The sequence below is a fragment of the Erythrolamprus reginae genome, chromosome 1 (genome assembly GCF_031021105.1).
Source record: "Erythrolamprus reginae isolate rEryReg1 chromosome 1, rEryReg1.hap1, whole genome shotgun sequence".
NCBI lineage: Eukaryota > Metazoa > Chordata > Lepidosauria > Squamata > Dipsadidae > Erythrolamprus > Erythrolamprus reginae.
In genome coordinates, this window is record NC_091950.1 from 254,605,800 (window position 1) to 254,628,252 (window position 22,453).

A 22,453-nucleotide genomic window follows, 5' to 3' on the forward strand; every position below is an offset into this window, starting at 1 on the left:
ATGCAAAGTCTTCAGCAGCTCCAGGAAAAATCTCATGAAAAGGCAGCTTCTTATATTCTGTTTCTCATGCTAAATTAAGTACGTCACTGGAATCAGCATAGTTGCAACATCACCCATAAAAACAACAACATAACAGAAATATACTTCACTTCCAGGCCTAACTGGAAATTAAAAGTCCATTTGTCATTATTAAAATCAATCTGAACTGCAAACTTTAACGTTTTTGCAACATTCAAATGCTAATCCTGCAACTTCAGGCTGATTTGCCTCTTTTACAGTAATCTCTCTGTTAAGACAGAGCACAGTATCTTGTCCACACCACCATCATGTCTGCACAATACTGGGACTGTTTATTTTGGTGGAGAAATAGCCCTGCTGCAATTCACCATTCTCTCCTCTTCTTCTTTTTTTTTCCTTACAAGAAAATCTTGGCAGATGTTCCTTCCATCGCATAAATGGATATGTTCAGTAGTCCCACAAATGTAGTCTAGCACAGCAGTGTACAACTAAAAATGAGGGGGGCGCTGAAAATGTGGGCGAGCACATCCAAGGTATAGCTTGAAAATAGACATCTCAAGTACACAGTTGGGTATTCACAATTACACTCTGAAGGTGGAATGAAGGGAGTGCTGAAAGTACAGTAACATCCTAGCCTTGAGACTATGCAGGACGTTACTGTGGGCAAACCCTTGTCCATTGATTCTTTGTTAATTGGCCCAACTATCCAGAATATCAGGTAGGGAAGGAGCATTTCTTGGGATATGACAAATAAGTGAGCACAATCTGAGGTCTGAATGTCCGAAATTCCTTTCGCTGAGTGCAAAACTGATTTATAAGGACAAGAGGATGAAATTATCAAATGTCTTGGAAAATAAACAGGTTAACACGATTTAAACAGAAGTTGAATACAGATTTAAATTAATTTAATCAAGGTTATTCTTTTCGTTGGCAAGCTGCTCAAATTTCTTTTCTTTAGCATGCTACTCAAAGGCAGCTCTTCCCCTGAAAAATATTGGCATGTGGTCTCTTTTGTTTGCTTATGCAAACAAGGCCTCCCTCCCTCCCTTTCCCAGTGAGTAGATAGCTGCTGCCAAGTGGGGAAGAGGATATGCAGTTGGGTAGAGGTGCAGGTTCTGAAGGGTATGTGGAAGTAGGCAAGACACGTGGCACAGGTTGGGGAGGGTATTGCCACTAGGCAGCATGGGTTGGGAAGGGTGCATAGAGATCGTATTATATATTGTAATATCTTTATCTATCTCTGTCTCTATCTCTGTCTCTATCTATATCTATATACAGTGGTACCTCTACTTAAGTACTTAATTCATTCCGTGACCAGATTCTCAAGTAGAAACGTTCTTAAGTAGAAGCAATTTTTCCCATAGGAATCAATGTAAAAGCAAATAATGCATGCAAACCCATTAGGAAAGAAATAAAAGCTCAGAATTTGGGTGAGAGGAGGAGGAGGAAGACAGTCGCTGCCGAAGGAAGAAGGTGAGGAGAATAAAAAAACTCCAAAAACTTTAAGACTTAAAAAAAAAAAGAGGGACTCTGAGGCGGCGAGGAGGAGCGTGTGCCTCCCATACACCAGGTGCGAGGCTGCCTCCCATACACTGAGCCAGAGAGAGAAACCCAGGTGGGTGAGAGGGGAGAACCTCCAACTCCTTTGACCGAAAGGCGGCTGCTGCTGCTACCGTGTTTCCCCGATAGTAAGACCCCCCCGATTGTAAGACATATGGGGGGTTTCAGGGGGGTCAGCTAATATAAGCCATACCCCGAAAGTAAGACATATGTCTTACTTTCGGGGAAACACAGTATGAAGAGACAGTAGAACCTCGACATACGTCCCCCCCGCCGCCATCGCCCCCCCCCGCCGCCGCCTGCAAGTGCTCTGTCAGGCGGCTCTCCCCGCTCCGCTCTTTGATATGCCGGAGAGCCGGAGAAGGGGGCGTCCGGACCCCCACCCCACCCCCAGCAGAAGCCAAGGGGGGGGGTCCTTTCAAGCGGCGCTGGGTGAAAGAGGGCGGGCGGCCAGCAGCAGAAGGCAAGAGGTGCCTCCTTCTCCAGCTCTCCGGCAGATCAAGCGCGCGAAGGGGCACCTCTCACCTTCCGCTGCTGCTGGCCGCCCTCTTTCGCCCAGCGTCGCTTCGGAAGCCACCGAATGCCGTCAGGGGGGCGCTTGGCGACCGCCACTTGGCGAGCGGAGAGGCGGTCGCCAAGTGCCCCCCTGACAGTGTTCGGCGGCTTCCGAAGCGACGCTGGGCGAAAGAGGGCGGCCAGCAGCGGCGGAAGGTGAGAGGTGCCTCTTCGCGCGCTCGATCTGCCGGAGAGCCAGAGAAGAAGGCACCTCTCGCCTTCTGCTGCTGGCCGCCCGCCCTCTTTCGCCCAGCGCCGCTTGAAAGGACCCCCCCCTTTCCACCCCTTGTCGCCCGACAAAGGAGAAACTTCTGCAAATCGTGCGCCGTCTCCAGCGCTCTCTCCGGGTCGGGTTGTGTGAAAGAGGCCGGGGTTGGGGGAAGGGGAGAGGTAAGATGTGTTTGGGGTTTTTTTGCAACGCCGCTCCATTGGGGAAAGAGGGAAGGTGGTTCTCTCGGAGTTGGGGCTGAACAGAAGCGCGTGGAGAAGCCCAACCTTGGGGTGGGGTGGGGGAGAAGGGAGAGCAAGGAGGGCCATTGTGCATTGCCAGGTGGTGGGGGTCTCCCCCAGTTCAAAAGGTGCCTTGGCTGGAAGAGTAGCTGGTTTCCAGGGCATAAACTGGCTCGCTTCCGGGGATGGTGCACATCCGCTCACTTGCAGGGAAACAGCTTTGGGGCTAAAGAGGCGCTCCGGGCGCAAGATTGTATCCCGAGTAGTAATTCCATTTACTGCTCCGATGTGCCTCGCTGCAGGCTTTCTGTCAACGAAATAACAGCAACATGTTATCGGAAGCCACCTCCTCTTCCCCTGCCTCGCTGCCCCTTGTCTCGGGCGACATGGGGTGGAAAGGGGGGGGGTCCAGAGCTGCGCCCTCCTTCGCCTGCCTCCTTTCCAATGTAAGACATACCCCGAAAGTAAGACATAGTGGGGCTTTTGGGGGTAAAAAGAAAGTAAGACACTGCCTTACTATCGGGGAAACACGGTACCTACTTTCTCTTCATTCCCATGCTGAAGGGCTCCCCTCTCCTCTTGCTTGTTCACTTTCTAGTGGGCACCTTTCCTTCACTGTGGTGACTCCTCAGTTTGTTTGTTTGTTTGTTTGTTTGTTTGTTTAGTTAATCCAATACACAATGAGAGTTTTAGTGAGTATATATATATATACACACATAGTAAAATACATGATGAAGGTTATAGAGGAGATACTCATAGTAAAATATATCTATGAAAGAATAGAAAACAAGATATATTAATAGTAACTTGGCTGAAGCCGAGTTGATCTGGCTGGGGTGAAGCACCCCGTTTTGCCTTTCCGTGCCCAGACACTCCGGGAGACAACCTTGCACCATGTGTATGGAACGCAGCATGAGGGAGTCACCACAGCAAAGTTGTTTATTCCCTCTCCAAGCGCCCAGATAAAGGAAAATGCTCCATTTGCTCTGGGCTGCCAAATCCTCCTTAAACGCCACCAAAAGGCTCCTCTGGCAGCCCAGAAAAGCCTGAGATGGCCCAGATTAAAGGGGGAATGGCAGGAAACTGGCTGGGCCTTCGTGCCACTCTCAAATTTCCTGGGAAATTTTTCTGGGCTCAGGTTCTTAAGTAGAAAATGGTTCTTAAGTAGAGGCAAAAAATCTTGAACACCTGGTTCTTATCTAGAAAAGTTATTAAGTAGAGGTGTTCTTAAGTTTGAGGTATCACTGTATCTATATCTATATCTCTATATCTCTATATCCATATCCATATCTCTATATATTTGTAAATAAATTATATATTATAATATCTTTATCTATCTCTATCTATATATCAGATCTATACCTATATATCTATATCTATCCATATCTATATCATCTATATCCCTATCTATCTAACACACACACACACACACCTTTCCTCGTCCATCTCCCTCAGATTTTAATATTTCTTTTGCTCTATATTTTCAATTTTTGATATTCTGTTTACTTTTTAAATGTTGGCTGCCAAAGAATGAAATCTGCTCTGATTCTTAAGTCTTTGTGTGCACAGATTGCTCAAAGAATTGAAAGGGGTGTAGCTTGAATATTTGTGGCATTGTCGTGTCAGTTATAATAAAATATGAGACTGGGTGAGAAATATAATCAGTCAAGACTCCGTGATGGGCTCAAGCAGTTCAAGCAAAGGGATGTTCTTAGGTTAGGGCTAGCCTGGCTGATCTAGTCAAAGCACTGATTCACAAGGAGCCCTGTTCAGAAGGAAACCTAGAAGGGAACAGTGGAATTCTTAACTTGGCAGCTGATGGATTCACAGATCAGGTCGACAGAGAGTCATGTGAATGGAAAGAAATTAAGGGATACAGGGATACCTGAAGCTCCTGCTTGAGCACAACATGCCAGTGTAGAAGTACAGGGTATAAATCAAATCAATATAAACTTCACAGGCCATTTGGCTGGCAACCATGAAGGATGGACAAACAGGCAAAGCAGTAAATAACAACCCAGGGAATGGAGGCTTGAAATATTTCTGTTTCGGCAGCAGAAATTACCCTGTATAGGAGGGGGAATGACTGGAAGACTTGAAAGAGAAAGGAGTAGGCAAAATGTGAAAGAAAAGCCTGTTAAAGGATAACAAGACCAGCAGGAAAAATAAGTCAGATATTGAAGAAGATACCCAGGCAAACATTATGGATTGCCTGATTTTCTTTTTCAATGAAAACAACCATCTAAAACTTGCCTATTGAAGCCCCTCTGGTTCTTAGGATCTCCATGGAAGTAGTGAGTGCAGAAGCTGCAGAGGAGGCAAAAGTAATATGAAAGAAAGAAAAATATTCTCATTCCTGATATCTCTAAGACCACCGACTTCCAAGGGAAGGGAACCTATACTTTTATATCTTTTCTTCTATTCTTTTATTTATTTATATTATTACATATCTATTCTCTTCAATGTGTATTATGTATTGGACAAAATAAATAAAAATAAATAAATAAATAACTGGCCCCTACGTTCTTCCCTAGGAAATGGCGTTGTCTCCTGCCTCTGGCTTCTCAGTGGGCAACCTTGAAAATCAAACTAAATATATACAAAGACATCTTAAGATGGTTTTCTGCTTGTGCAGTCTTGACGCACTAGGCTAGTGTAAGCAAAGAGTGTACAAACACTGACAAGCCTTTGCTGGAATTGGGAGGATATTGTAGTCACGGGAAAGCAACAGAGAAAGTTTTGTTGGCTGATCAGGCCTAACTTGGGCATCCCTGAGAGTTTTGAGCTTTGCACTTTGAAGTCTTCCAAGAGTCTATCTTCTTTGTGACTAGGCACCGCTTTCCTGCAGGTATGAATGACGTATCTGTAAAGTCAGCACAATAATATTTGCATCTGTAATATCATACATAGCCAGCCTATCTCCCATGAATGTACATTCTCTAGCAGCACAGAATACAGACTTAATTTTAGTTTGCTAATTTGGTTGCAGCGTTCCCAAATCTGAAAATGTCTCATGCTAGTTGAAAAATGATGGCAATTGTAGCTGAAAGCAGTTAAAAAGTGACAAGCTGGGAAAAGCTGGCCTTGGGGTGCTTCTTTCTATGTAAACACTTGATTGCTGTTGTCCGTAGTCATTCATTCTATTGGATGTTAATCACAAATTTGCTGGTAATTTCTTCCTGGCTGTATGATTTTCTTTCTTTACATTTAACCTTCCTTGGTTCCTTGGTTCCCTGGTTCCCTGGTTCCCTGGTTCCTTCCTTCCTTCCTTCCTTCCTTCCTTCCTTCCTTCCTTCCTTCCTCCCTCCCTCCCTCCCTCCCTCCCTTCTCCACCAGTAAAGCACTGTGAAGGCGTATATAAGTCTAAGTGCTATTGCCATCCAATCTGCAGCCCTCTGGTTATATTGAGTTTTTCAACTCAAGAATTTCTAGCTAATCTTGAATCCCAACGTACAAGAAGTTACGGGAGGATGTCCCCCAGCTATACACTCACTTTCAGCTGAGAATTTACTTATACTTATGGGATTCTCTGAAATTTTAATATTTTTTTAATATGCAAGATTCATTGCCAGCCCTACCGCAATTTTCATGTATAATGCTTCCTTTTTTAAAAAAGCAGTCATACAAATCAATCACTTGATGAGTCAAATTCTGAAAGAAAGTCTACAGGCATGCCAGTGATTTCAGGCCTCAGGAATGCTCAACTGACAGCATGATTTGATTCAGGGGTTGCGTGACTAAGGTAGGGGGCTTTTGCTTTGACCTCGGAACATGTTGTTAACATTATCACTACTGATTTGCACAACCAAGGCACTGGCAGGACAGAAAGGGCTGAAAGCTGAGCAGGGCATCTGTTCAAAAACTGCTTCAGGTCTAGGTCTGGATGAAGGTAAATTTGATTTCCCTTCTTAAAGTTGAAGCCCAATTTAAATAAAGAAGGAAGGAAAGAAGGGAGGGAGGGAGGGAAGAATGGAGGGAGCGAGGAAAGGAGGGAGCGAGGAAAGGAGGGAAACGAGAGGGTGGTGGGGAAGGAAGGAAGGGAGGGAGGGAGCAAAGGGGGAGGTGGGGAAGGAAGGAAGGAAGGAAGGGAGAGGGAGAGGGAGAAGGAAGGGAGGGAGCAGTTTACAGAGTCAGTATATTGGCCCCCAACAATCTGGGTCCTCATTTTACTGATGAGAAGGTTCTCTTTAGCTTTCCAAGATTTACAGAGAAATATCAGGGATGGGTTCCTCCTGGTTCGGACCAGTACACAGGAACCAGTAGCAACCTGCTGGTGACATCATGATGATGTCACCAAACCGGATTGGTTAGTGGCGCTCAGTGGGCACCACCATCTATAAAAACACTGTTATATATCACAACCGGAACTCTAAAATAACTCTTTATTGACTTAGTAAGGAACTACAGAACAGGCATGAACTACAACTGAACAGCAAAGCAGAAACTGGAAAAAGATTGCCTCAGCTGTGCCTGACAGCTCTTGTAAACAGGCTGTCAGGCCCAGCAGCCAATCTGGGCTCCAGAAACTCCCGTTCCCAGAACTGGCCAATCAGGAGTAACCCCAGCTGTTGCTAAGGTCACAACAGACACCATATATAAAGACTCTCCCCAGAGTTCAGGAAAGCCTCCTGAAGCCTGAGGAGAGTGAAAAATGGCCAAACAGGCCAAATGGAAGTTTGGAAAAAACTTCTGAATGGGCCGTTGGGCCATTTTTCACCATCCCCAAGCTTCAGGTGGCTTTCCTGAACCCTGGGGATGGTGAAAAATGCCTGAAAAGAAGGCCGGAAATAGTTGTATTGCACTCACTTTAGGACTTACAATTTATGCTTCACCATATCCTTTCTTGAAATGAATCAGTCTCCATCTATCACAACTGGAGGAAGTTCAGAAGTCCACACACAAAAAACCCCCCAAATAAAACAAAACAAAACCCCCAAAGGCTTTTTTTAGGCACTTTTTTTGACCTGAGGTGTTGTTCATATAATAAGGAAAATAAATAAGTTGCTTCAAAAGTAGGGTCCATTTTACAAAATGTCTAGTTAGCAAACTATTTTTTAGGTTTATTTGCATGACATGGCTGTTGCTAATCATAGTTTAGCTCCAACATGGCTTGTGATTAGTGATGGGCGAACCAAACTCGCATAATTCGGGTCCATACCGAATTTTGCAGTGTTCGGTATGCCGAACCCGAACCCGAATTTTTTTAAAATTTCGGGCAAAGTTTGGGGTCGTGTTCAGCGTTCGGAGCTTTGACGTCACTGGCAGGTTGCTAAGGACGCAAAGGTGATCACTTCCTGGATTCCATGGAATCCAGGAAGTGATCACCTTGGTGTCCTCAACAACCTGCCGGTGACATCAAAGGTCCGCCCCCAGAATCTCTTCATGGGAGGGATTCCCCAGCTCCTTCAAAGGGAGGTCTTCACGTACAAATAAACATTGTTATTTTTACAAAAAAGGACGCCGCAGCAGCGCTGCAAGCAAAGGGTGGTCCTTTCACATAAAAATAAAAAAATATATTTTTACGAAAAAGAAGAGCAGATGCTCATTGAAGAAAAAAGAGGAGAAAAGTATGTAGGAATAATGGAGAATGGGGCAGGGAGAACGGAAGGTAGAGGCTCATTGAAGAAAAAGAGGAGAATAGTGTGCAGGAATGACAGAGAGTGAGGTAGAGGGGAGTGGAGGGCAGAGGCTCATTGAAGAAAAAAGAGGAGAAAAGTATGTAGGAATAATGGAGAGTGTTGTTTTCCTTTCTTCTAATAATCTTTGCTTGTCTAGAGTCATTTGGGTGATGGGCGGCCTTACAAATCCAAGCAAACAAATAGTAAAGCATTTAGAGATATCCAAAAATTGCTGTCAAACTAATTTTCAATCAGGGATAGATGATGGTTGGATAGACAGAGAGACTACATTATATCATATCATATTATATCACATCACTTTGGGAAAAATATTAATATTATTTTATGTTAGTTATGTTTTGGATGTAAATGAAAGGAAGTTACATCTAGTTTTTATTTTATGCTACTGCGTTTGCCCAGGTTTGCCTGGTGCACCAGTTGCGGCCCTATTTGGACCGGGAGTCACTGCTCACAGTCACTCATGCCCTCATCACCTCGAGGCTTGACTACTGTAATGCTCTCTACATGGGGCTACCTATGAAAAGTGTACGGAAACTTCAGATCGTGCAGAATGCAGCTGCGAGAGCAATCATGGGCTTCCCTAAATATGCCCATGTCACACCAACACTCCGCAGTCTGCATTGGTTGCCGATCAGTTTCCGGTCACAATTCAAAGTGTTGGTTATATCCTTTAAAGCCCCTCATGGCACCAGGCCAGATTATCTCAGCGACTGCCTTCTGCCGCACGAATCCCAGCAACCAGTTAGGTCCCACAGAATGGGCCTTCTCTGGGTCCTGTCAACTAAACAATGTCGGTTGGCCGGGCCCAGGGGAAGAGCCTTCTCTGTGGTGGCCCCGGCCCTCTGGAACCAACTCCCCCCAGAGATTAGAATAGCCCCCACCCTCCTTGCCTTTCGTAAGCTCCTCAAAACCCACCTCTGCCATCAGGCATGGGGGAACTAAGATAATATTTCCCCCTAGGCTTCTACAATTTATGCATGGTATGTTTGTATGTATGATTGGTTTTATAACAAGGGTTTTTAGCTGTTTTAGTATTGGATTTTTACATTCTGTTTTTGTCACTGTTGTTAGACGCCCCGAGTCCACGGAGTGGGGCGGCATACAAATCCAATCAATCAATCAATCAATCAATCAATCAATCAATCAATAAATAAATAAATAAATAAATAAACAAACAAACAAACACACACACACACACACAAACAAACAAACAAACAAACAAACAAACAAACAAACACACATACATACTATCCAGGATGGTTCTTAAGCCCCAAATGGAAAATCTTTCTTATAAAAGTAAATGGAGGGAATCTTGCCTTAACTATATAGTCTAAATACTCGTTAGCAGAGGAACTCTGTAGAATTATTGCCAGATATATTTCTGTCAAACCTCTGAATATCACAAAGGTATCTGAACACAATGCATCTTCTATCAACTCATCAATTATAATGTTACATAATCACTCTTCAATGTATCCCTTGTAATGACTCACAAGCTTGCTTTCCTGTACTGGCAAACAAACATGGCTATTTTTATTAAGGTGAACTTGGCCTTTCAGAAAGGGTCCATTCTTATGCTGTATATGAGCAAAGCATCTAACTATAGATGTGCTGTTGTGCATTGTTCTCACTGAAAAAAATCCTGCACATGCAGAGCACCTGTCTGAGTTGACTGGAAAGTCATCATTCTCAGATAATTTTAACTTGGGAAACAGGAAACAGTTTGCTCTGTCTGCTATTTGGGGGTCCGTTATCTTCTTTGAAAAATTACCAAATCGCAATAAATAACATGTTGCTTTTATAATGTGGACCATAAATATCAAAAGCAAAGTGTTGGTTATGACCTATAAAGCCCTTCATGGCATCGGACCAGAATACCTCCGGGACTGCCTTCTGCCGCACGAATCCCAGCGACCCGTTAGGTCCCACAGAGTTGGCCTTCTCCGGGTCCCGTTGACTAAACAATGTCATTTGGCAGGACCCAGGAGAAGAGCCTTCTCTGTGGCGGCCCCGACCCTCTGGAACCAGCTCCCCCCAGATATCAGAGTTGCCCCCACCCTCCTTACCTTTCGCAAGCTCCTTAAAACCCACCTCTGTCGTCAGGCATGGGGGAATTGAAATTTTCCCCCCCTTCCCCCTAGGCTTATAGAATTTATACATGGTATGCTTGTTTGTATGATTGGTCTCTTAAATTGGGGTTTTTTAGATTACTTTTTAATATTAGATTTGTTACATTGTTTTCTTTATTGTTGTTAGTCGCCCCGAGTCTTCGGAGAGGGGCGGCATACAAATCTAATAAATAAATAAATAAATAAAATCCTGGGTAGGTAAGAGGGAATGAAATGACCTTATAGAAATTACAGAACTGACTTACAGTGCCACAAACAGAGCTGATAAATTTGGCATTTGACTTGAAGAGGAATTTCATTCAGTGCCACTTCTGCATCTGGAATAGGGTTAAGAGTCACCCTGACTACGGAAGGATAAATTAAAAAGAAAAAAAGAATGAGACGGTTCTCAGCCATATCCATCAAAAGACCATTTGATCCTATCCTATCTTTCTCTTCTTGACTGATATTTTCCTGCTAAGAAAAGGATAAAAGAAATGGGCAAGAAAATGGAAGTTAGAGATGGGAGAGGACACCATTTTGGGCCCTTCTACAATGGCTCTACAACAAAGTGACTGAGCGAAAAGCTCAATCTAGTTTATCAGTGTAACAAATTGAACTGAATAGCTCACAAAGAGAAAAGGCAGGGAGACTTCAGGAGCTTTTGTTCTTTTGTGATTTTTCCTCACACGTTGGCGGTAAAAACCTGTTTGGTGATTGAAGTAAGAAAAAGTTCCTACTTTCAAATCCATCCCTTTATGAACTACCTACTTGAACTTATTTAAAGATGAGATGCAGCAAGCCTTCGCATCCCAGGCTTAAAAGAGAAAAATAACATTTTAAAAGTTCTTTGAAGATGAAAAGCATTATATAACACACTGTGGTGCTGTTGTTGTTGTGATTATTATACTACCAGTTGACTGACGTCCGCCCATACTGCTTTAATTTAAAATGTTACCAGCATTTCCATTAAGAATGCCGGCATTCATGATAAAACTAGTTCAGATAATCATAGATTTGACAGCAAAGGCATTCACCAACAGCCTGTTGGATTTTGTACACTTCCATTGGACTTTCTTGATATAAACAAATGCAGATCTAAATCCTGAAACTGTGTTAAATCAGTGCTGCATTTACTCAGAATGAAATTATTTTATTTTATTTTTATTTATTTATTCTCTTTTTTTTAAATGCCGCCCTTCTCCTTAGACTCAGGGTGGCTTACAACATGACAGCAATAGCACTTTTTAACAGAGCCAGCATATTGCCCCCACAATCTGGGTCCTCATTTTACCCACCTCAGACGGATGGAAGGCTGAGTCAACCTTGAGCCAGTGATGAGATTTGAACTGCTGACCTACAGATCTACAGTCCGTTTCAGTGGCCTGCAGTACTGCACTCTACCTGCTGTGCCACCCCAGCTCTTCCCCTCTTCAGGGCTCTTAGAAACATAGAAACATAGAAAATTGACAGCAGAAAAAGACCCCATGGTCCATCTAGTCTGCCCTTATACTATTTCCTGTATTTTATTTTAGGAATGGATATATGTTTATCCCAGGCATGTTTAAATTCAGTTACTGTGGATTTATCAATCAAGTCTGCTGGAAGTTTGTTCCAAGGATCTACTACTCTTTCAGTAAAATAATATTTTCTCACGTTGCTTCTGATCTTTTCCCCAAGTAACCTCAGATTGTGCCCCCTTGTTCTTGTGTTCACTTTCCTATTAAACACACTTCCCTCCTGAACCTTATTTAACCCTTTAACATATTTAAATGTTTCAATCATGCCCCCCCCTTTCCCTTCTGAAGAAGAAGATTTAAACCATTTAAACGACGACAGAATGTTCTTCCCAGTAACTTTGCAGAAGTGGTTTGGCTTAAACCAGTTTTCAGTTTTGTGACATAACTGACACATTTTATTTATTTGTTTACCAAATCTGCAAGGCTGCCCAGCTTCCAAAAGGAACTTCCTTTTCTCCACCAACAACACCCATGATCTAATACCCTTATCCTCCCACCTCACAACAAGGTACGGGGCAAAAGGGGACTAGCACCAGGCAACATTTAGCACTTCTCCTATCAATCTATTTCCAGTCCGATCATTCCATCTTCCTCCTCCTGACCATCTGTACTAATGGAGAACAGGAGAGAAAAATGCCTCCTCCCATCTCCCACCATCGGTCAGAGCCCCTCCATTTTTTATTCTGTCAGCGATCTTTAACCAATTCCCAAACAGTCAAGGAGTAAGTACAATATGGTATGTAACATTTTTCTTTTGTAACTGAACGCTAATATTTCATTTTCAAAAACGCTCCAATTTAAATCAGTGTAAAATACTTTGGATGGATTTGATAAATCTGTCTTCTTGAAGGGGTGGCAGCTACTGCTTGTGAATTTCTAGCAGCAGATACTATGCATGAATATCTTGCTAAGTGAGTAAAATGAATTTAAAAATAAGATATTTTCTCTTTTGAAAACATTTGAAAGAAGCGCAGTTGTAAAAAAAAAGGGGGGATGTATTTCTGGCTCTTATACTCAACTTCTGTCAAAGATACAGAATCATGATGAAGTTAAAGGATATATGGAAATGAGGAGAAGGGCCATAAGATGAGCTCTGTATCCTGCCAGGATATGAGATAAAAATGTAACAATTCATGTAAATCTTGAGCTTATTACATCTCAAATCTACAATTGCTCTGTATATATTTATAGTGTATCCATTGCAAATCCTCATCATGCTGAATGGTTGGCCTTTTGCAACCCCCCTCCAAAAATGAAAATGAGGAGAGGTATCTTCACCTGTACCCTTCCTTGGGGTCATGTAAAAAGTCTGTCATGCTCAGGGAAAATATTGACCTCTCCTTGATGGTGGCCTTGAATGCAACTTTGAGAAAATCATGAAAATGCTATCTTTCCTCTACTATTTAAAAGCCACTGTATGCTCTGGAAATTATAGTGACTATACAGAGTGCTAAGGTTCCGGATTTCTTTGGGTAAAACTATGAAACAGATTTTTGGTCCACTTGGGCAAGCTGAGGACCTGTAAGTTCTTGAATGAACTGCAATTTGGGCAGCTCCTGCCCCTTATTTAATTCTTGGCAGAATTTCTGTGGGAAAATGTAATGCAATATGTAATATATCAATGTAATATATCAAAGGTATCATTGCCACCTCTACATCATTGTAACTTTAGGAGACCATCCACCAACAGTGCTATTTCTAGGAGTGGCAATTGACAATGAGATGTTGAAAGGTAGTTGGAGGAAGTTGGAGGGAATTAAGTAAGATCTTTCAAAATCTGGAGATATGAGATTGCCTCCATGAACATGGACCATGATAGCATCTTTAACTGCACCATCCTATGTCTATTCACAAATAAGGTTCCTCAGGATCCTACTCTCAGACTGCAGGACTTTAGTTACAGTACTGTTTACCAAATAAAAAATTCCAAGCAGAAAAATATCCATTTGCTTATCCATGTTGTCATCCACATACTTTTTTTATTTCCCAGCATAATTCCCTGCCCCCCCCCCCAGCTACATCTGGTAGAATAAATTATGCAAAACTTTGCAACGGGGATGGGTGGATAAATGGATAAAAAGGGGCTGAATATAGAAGTAAGAAACTACAGGATCCGAAACTGACAGGGTGACAAAGAAATGAATGTTTGGTGTGAAAGGAGATTAAGCCATCTCAGTTTATGGTGATAGAATTGCCTCAGCATCTGGGCACCATTAATATAGCAGTCCCGACATCGTCAGTGGGAAAAGAATTCAAATTCACCACCTTTCAAAATAGCTCTTCTAGTTGGTCCTGGGAGTCCCTGTGTCAGTTCATTACTTTACAGATAGACTAGATGGATCGCTAGTTGAAGCTGGGAGTGGGGGGGGGGGGAGAACCACGTGTTTGGATTGCAAAACGATCCATTTATAGCCAGTTGGTGGCCTCTGTGGGTTTCATCCCAGCTATATTTTTAAGTCTTTCATTTGGCTCTACCTCACAGCCGCATTAAACTGCAATCCACCACTCCTGGAGCTAGAGGGAAAAATATGCCAGCATAAAATTTGATGCTACTATGCTCTGTTCTGCCTCATGAATAAGAGTAGCAAGTGGCGCTTACCATATTCATGCAAGACAAGTTCAGGAAAGAAATTGGTAGATTCCACGGGCTTCATTTCCCCCTCCATTTTGAAGGGAAAGGACCAAGGGACATCATTTCTTCCCCCTCAGACACAGGGCAAGACTCTGGCAAGCTGTGATAGATGTCAAAATCTACTATTGAAGCTTGATTTATAGAGACATCCTTGCTTGGACAGGTTTCTCCACCTTACAAATTATCTGCAAGCCCAGAAAAGACAAGTGGGTTGGTGGGTGATGCTTACTTGAAAGAAAAATGAGACAATTTTGCCAAACATCCACCACTACTCTGTGGATAAATCACACACACTCAGGGCCTGATCAGCTGGGACGTGGATGCGGGGGGCTGATTATTAAAACAGAAAAGTCCCCCCTCCCTCATTTTAATGTGCAGTTGGTCCCCATCCCAGCAATCATGAACCTGAAAGCAGCTGGCAAGAAAAGGGTATGATGAAGGGGAAAAGATCCTTGTTTCTCCACATGTCGCCTCAGTGTTTAAACTGTTTTTCAGATTACAGGTTTAGCTCTCTTGAGGGGAATTGCCTGTGGGCTTAAGGCTGGTCCTGTCGACACTGTTTTTGTAGCACTTTTCATACAAAGGCTTCCTGGCCTTTTGAAAAAGGATCAACCCCCCTTTTAAAATTATACCCCCGCCCCACCCCAAAAAGAGCTGACAGACATGAGGGATTGAGCTAGAGATGGCTCTTTAATAATAATAATAATAATAATAATAATAATAATAATAATAATAATAATAATTTAATAATTTATTAGATTTGTATGTCACCCCTCTCTAAGGACTCGGAGCGGCTCACAACAAGCAATACAAAATACAAATCCAATATTAAAAACAATTTTAAAACCCTTATTAAACAACAATCATGCAATCTTTACCTGACCACCTGCTCAAAAGAGAAGCAAATAAATGGGGAATGTGATCGAATCCACTGATTCAGTGGATTTAGAGATCCAGGTCTCTATGAACTCAGGAACTGATCTATGCAAATGCCAAACTCTACTTCCATGACAGGTAAAGAATATTGCCCATTTTACAGCTAAGATGACTCTGGGCAGTTTTTATGATAGAAATATCAATCCAGATTCTGGATGAATAGGAAAGGAACCAAATTAAAAAATGTGAAAGGAAATCTCATTATAAACAATTTTTTCATAATTGGCAGCACGCTATCATGTTAACATGATAAGAAGACTACTGTATAGATAAAGTAAGGATAAGTTTTGATAGATAGAGTAATAAAATGCAGATAGACTAATAAAAAATCCATTATTGGTTTCATTTAGGTACACTTTTAAATATTACTTACACTTTCTTTTCTGCAGGTTTTTTAAAAAATAAATTAAGGTAGTCAGCTAAACACAACTGTTGGTTTTGCACTGCTTTTTCATGATTATCTATGTCTTTATCTTTCAAGGAAAAGTGTAAGAAGGATCAGCTGGAAATGACCTCAATCTTCTTAGTTTCCATCTTTCACAAAATACATCCTTTTTTTCTATGTTTGGCCAGGATTTTTATTTATTTATTCTAAAACCCTTCACCATTGTTTGTCTCAGACACAATAAGAACGATGTAGCATTATGTTCATTAAAACATTGTACTACTGAAATTAAAGCGTTTTAATGCTTACTTGCTTCTTTTACACACAAAAAAAACCCTTGATCGGTGGGACAAGAATGAGAAAGAAACATTTGTTTCGAGAAATGTAATAACAGGATCGAGTTTTAATCAGCCAGATTTGGTGAACATTTTGTTCTTGCTGGGAACAGATTGGACTGTTCATTGAGTCTCATTGTTAGCAAGCTGAGTGTGAATATTACAATGACTTTTTTTTCCTAAGCCAAAATTCAATAATTTTCCTGCAGTTATACACCTCGTTTCCACACACACACACCTCAGTGGGCTTTCTTCTTTATTCTGAGATATAGACAGTTTGGTTGATGTGCCTATATGAAGTAACTCAGGTGTGTTTCAGTGAAACGGTCTAGGCCATGGAGATGATTGGATTTGCTTCACCCAAATGAACACTTGATTTGTCTCAAAGCAGCAATCTGGAAGGCCTCCAGTCCCTTCAGGTATTATGGGAGAAGGCATCTCTGAGCCTTCTCCCCCACTGTTGGATAAAGGGCTTCTAAATTGGATGTTTTCAAGATTCAGTGCCATCTCACAACCAGGGAGAATATGATTGACTCATGATGTTCTCAGTATGCGCTCAGCATTAGTTCAGAAAATCTGCAGAAATGCTACCAATCATCTTCAAATTGCTTTGTGAGTCCTTAGAGCAGTGTTCTTCCACCTTGGCTATTTCTAGGCATATGAACTTCAAATCCCAGAATTCTACACTCAGCATAACCATTGCAGAGAATTCTGGGAGTTGAAATCTACTCACCTTAAATTTGCCAAGTTGGGGAAACACTGGCTTAAATACTAGATGCAGTCCCAGGTGGAAGTCTATTATTCAGAGAATTTAAGCACTCTTAACGTTTCAATGAAATTTCTGGTCCAACATCTCAAAAGGCACTTTATAACTGTCTTTCCCTTCTTTAGCCATTTTTTTTTAAAAGAAGAAAGTCCTGGAATAAAGAATGGGTGCCCATTATAGGAGGTTTACAAATGGCAAGTGACCTTGCTTGAGGGCAGATTGATCACACAATAAAAGCATCATTGAGAAAAAGGGTAGGTTTTAGGCTATAGGTCAAAGAAACACTTTCTCTAAATTGCTGGACTACTAATTCCCAAGAATTAGTAACTCTGTTCAGTCAATAAGTTTATATGTAAAATTCCATACTATCAGAGTTGCAACCCATGGGCAAACTGTGTCATGTAAGCAACGATTTTCTGTCCAGACAACCTCTCTATGTTTGTCATTGATATTTCTCTCTTCACCAGTATGCCCAGGATAATTTGGAAAGGGAAGTAGGTATACACCACTGTTGGGTTGTTCAGTTATAGATGTGACATGTCACTTAATCAAGGCCAGCATTTGACTTTGTTTTATGTCAAATTGGTTCTGGATAAATATTGTGTCTTGTCGCCATTTGCAAGAGTTTTAGATTAACCCAGAAACATTAATAAAAGTGTTCTGGGATTAGAGCATAAAGAGGCCATGATAAAGTCTGTGTCTGATAGGGTCCATTTCTTTGAGGCCCTCTCATACAAACCCTGTAAAACACTATTCATTCAGTAGTAGAAAAATTTATAGTTTTTAAAGAAGACAATTTTAAATCTTCATTTCATCTCCTTGTTGTGATATAGAATCAATTTGACTCCATCTGATGAGGCAGAAATTGTAGCCATTTGTCTAACCTTCTGATGATAGCATTTCATGTATAAGAGTGGTCCAAACATGATCCTCTGTACTCTTATATTTTGAGGACATTTTGTTAATATTTTTGTGAAAAAGAATGGAGGGGTCCTTTCATGAAGTTCTTCAGACACCCACAAAACTCTTATGACTGTGGAAAATGAATTCATTCATTCATTCATTCATTCATTCATTCATTCATTCATTCATTCATTCATTCATCTTTACTAGCAATGTTTTAAACTGGTAGTTTTGATTCCATCGTTGTGAGAAAGAAATGCTCTCTTGAGTCTTTGGGTGCCTACTGCTTCCAGTTTTGTTTCATCATCAATTACTTGACCTGTGAGGTGGAAGAGATCGCATTGAATATTTGGGGAAACAAGAAGAGCAATCATGCAGTCATTTTGAACTTAAAATTCTTGAATAGGTAGTAGAAGCAGTTAAAGCAGAGAAATAAAAGTGTATAGAAATAAATGTAAATAACCGTATGATATATATGACACATTATAAACATTAAACATGTTTATTGACATGTATATTGAAAAATGAAAAAAAAAACCACCTTAAAATTCTTATGAGGCTTTTAAAAATGTTTATATGTACCTTCCCAATTGTGTATAACACAATTATATTTGTCTTCTTTCACTGCCCTTTACCCACCCAAACTATGTAGTGACTTTCTCGTCTCATTTTTGAAATCTTTTTATAAGGACCTCTGAGGAATAAAGTGCCATCACAGTTCTTCTGATCAGAGGCTGGAATAACTTCACTTATTCAATTATAGTGGTGTCCATACATATCATGTTTCAAAGTTATTATTCATGAAGCAAATCAGATGATTTTCAAGTTATTACAAGGAATGCTCATGGTTAAAGCAACACTATCATGATCACAGGGATGCCATGGAGCTTGTTTCTATTGCTCTGATTGTAAGCAAGGTAATTTGAGAATAAATGTAATCCTGTGAAGAAGCAATGCATAATTTAAAATAAAAGTTATTGAAAGCAAGAAAGAGAAAGCAAGCGAAAGAAAGAAAGAAAGAAAGAAAGAAAGAAAGAAAGAAAGAAAGAAAGAAAGAAAGAAAGAAGTTTCCATAAGAATATTTGAATGAGTTTATCAGGTTAAAATCTATTTTGGCTTGGTTTGCCATACTCGTTATTTTTTCCTGACTTCGGAGTATAAGAGTCACCTTTTTTCTCCCTAAGAGAGGCTGAAATTTTGGGTCTGTCTTATACTCTAAATGTAGCTTTTTTGAAGTTTCCTCCCCCCCAGCCCTAATTGAAGTGCTAACGATCATACAGACTTCCTACTCCCTCTAAAATATAACTGTACAAAAGAAAGAATGGGAAGAGAAAACAAAACAATATAGTCTGAAGTTATGGTAATCAATATCATCTTTAATACTGCATTGCTGAGCCCAAGTGTTATTCTTAGTTCATGGTCTAGATTGCTTCCACCACCTCACTTTACATGTTACTTCAGTTCTTCTCTGTTTGCAATTTGGCTTGGCAAATGCACTTGGGAAAATGTCCATGCAAAGATATTGTTCATGAAGTGGATCAGCTAAGTCAAAATAGATAACTTAAAAATGTTTATAAAGAACTACTTCTCTATAATGCAACTAAATGTTTATAGAGAACGACTTTGTAATTTATTGAATAGAAAGATTGATTCATTCATTATAGATGGATTATTTTCCACTACAACATTTACTTGTGCTTAACTATCAACTTGCATATTTGCAAATAAATTTTTAAATAATATGCCTCGATGCCTAGTCACCTTTTCCTTTAAGCCTTTTCTTTTGTCCCAAGGGACTCTGGAAATTATAATTCCAGTTCTGTACTAGTGTAAAAATAGCATTTTTCCCTGAAGTCATCATGACAACATTTATCTGAAGGCTTCGATGGCAACAGAATTCTGTAACTAAATTTTTGTGAACACTACAATCATTTTTTTAATATGACAAGATATACTGTAGCTTATACTTGACGTATAACATCCTCAGAAAAACATATTTCTCTTCTTACAAAATATAATATATTTTTATTGACATTAGGACACTCTGAAGTGAAGAATATTCTTCAATTTAAAGCACAGCAAGCATTATTTTACACTGTCTATTCCAGAGCAGATATCTCAGGATAAATATCTCATAAAGATCGATGCATTCCCCAGACACTTCCATTCCAAGGCCTGCAAGCCTCATGTATAACTGATGGTATGTTGGAATTACTTCCCGTGAAAACAAAAATAGAGTGTGATTAAATATTTCAAAGCTTTCCACAGATCTTCTTGACAATATGTTTTAATTCTCAGCAGTATCTGATCTAAATAATTGCGGTCCAGACTACGTGTTTCTAAGTACCTAGTATTAGATAGGGTGAATGGAAGAGACAGACAGAAGTGGCTTCAAAACAACGCAGCAAAGGCTCTGTCTGACAGCCAGCCCTTTTATAGGGAGCTGCCAGACAGTCTAGCCAATCAGCAGTCACTATTTTCCCTCCAGAATGGAGGACCTGATTGAGGCCTGTGTGCTTCAGTTTGAGAATGTAGCACCTGGCCTTTTTTCTCTCCCTTTCTGTATCCGCTGTCCGTATCTCACTTGGGTCCTACCATGTTTGGCAGGGATCACATCAATGAAGACTATGACAAGTGCCAGCTGGAGAACAGAATATAAGTTGTCTCATAAATAAATATAGGTTGTCCCTGACATAGTTCCCTCTAAGCTGAGCAGTGAGCAATCGCTCACTTAAAAATCATCATCAACTCAGAGTTTTCCAAACCTGCCCAGAAGCCAAGAGGGAAATTTTATTATTATTTCTGTGCCGCCCAGTCCCAAAGGGACTGCCGCTCAGACAATATACTTTTCCGCCCACCCCAAAAAATTTTTAGAGAGAACACTGGTCCCTGACTTACAGCAGTTCATTTAGTGACACTTAAAAGTTTCAATGTCACTGAAAAAGTGGCTTATGACCATTTTTTTTTCACATTTACAACCATTGCAGCATACCCATGGTCACATGATCAAAATTCTGATGCTTGGCAATTGGCTCATATTTATGGTGGTTACAGTCCTGGGATCATGTGATCACCTTTTGCAACTTTCTGAAAATTGGGAAGCCAGCTTCACTTAACAACTGTGTTACTAAGTTAAAAACTGCAATGCTTCGCTTAATAACTGTGGCAAGAAAGGTCATAAAATGGGGCAAAACTCACTTTGCAAAACTTTGTAAAAACACTCGCTTTGCAACATTAAATTTTGGGCTCAATAGTGGTCACAAGTAAAGGACTATCTATAAGGAAGACTTGGGAAGGCATTGGACATAGCATTATACAGGGCAGTAGTGGGTCCTAAACAGTGGTGGGTTAGCATTCCCGGCCCTACTGTAATGCGCCAGGAGTGCGTGTGGGCCCTTCGTAAGTTTCAGATTCTGCGTATGTGCAGAAGCTGAATATTGCGTGAAAACGCATGTACAATTTTTGCTTCTGCGCATGTGCGGAAGCAAAAAAGACTTGGAAAATTGACAGAAGAGCTGCCGGTTGCTCTGATGCGACCAGCAAAACAAGGTAAGGATGGCTCATGGCAGCACTGGAGGGGGCAGTGGGGGCTCGCGGCATGGTGGAGAGGCAGCAATCCAAATTATGCAGCAACCCAAATCTTGTGCACACGTCCTTGTGGCAGCAAGATTTGGGCAAAAATTGCCGATTTCTTTGCTTCGCCTCATGTGCAGAAGCAAAAAACCCGCCAATTTTTACTGGAATTGCACCAGTTGCACAGGCATGGCACGTGCATGTACAGTGACAATGGAGCAAGCCTACGCTTACCCCAAAGGATTGGTGTTTCTGGCATTCCAAATCGTAGCCCATCCCTGGTCCTAAAACTCTTTACTATCAGTTCTGCATGCGCAGACGCATCTTGGGTGGGTAGGTGGAGCTTCCCGCTAACAGCACTACTAGTTCTATGAATGGGTCCAAACCAGGCACAACCCATCGCTTGTACTTCTGAGCTTATATTATAGTGAGAGAAATAGTGAGAGAGGCAAATGAGGGAGAGGTTCTCCACAGTGTCCCTAGGCTTGTTTCCAATTTGGTCAATTATCATTTAGAGTTTTTGTTTGAAGAGATAAAGGTAACTTCCCACAATAATAATTTATCATGAAGCCAGACCTTCAAAAAGTTCGTTTTAATTTGAAATATACTTTTTTAAACTATAGAAACATAGACTTGGAGGGGCCTGCTTAGTCCATCCGTCCAATCTCCTGCTCTGTGCAGCAGTCCAAAATAAAATATCTCTGACAGATGGCTGTCCAGTCTCCCCATGAACACCTACACTGAATGGCATGCCATTTGTTCTCTAGGTAATTGGTATCACCGTCAAATTAATAATAATAATAATAATAATAATAATAATAATAATAATAATAATAATAATTTATTAGATTTGTATGCCACCGCTCTCCGAAGACTCGGGGCGGCTCACAACAATAATAAAAACAATATTATAGTAGAACAAATCTAATATTAAAAAACATATAAAACCCTATCATTATTTAAAAAACCAAACAACACATTCATACCAAAAATAAAACAAAGTATAAAAGAGCCTGGGGGAAAGGTGTCTCAACTCCCCCATGACTGGCGGTATAAGTAAGTCTTGAGTAATT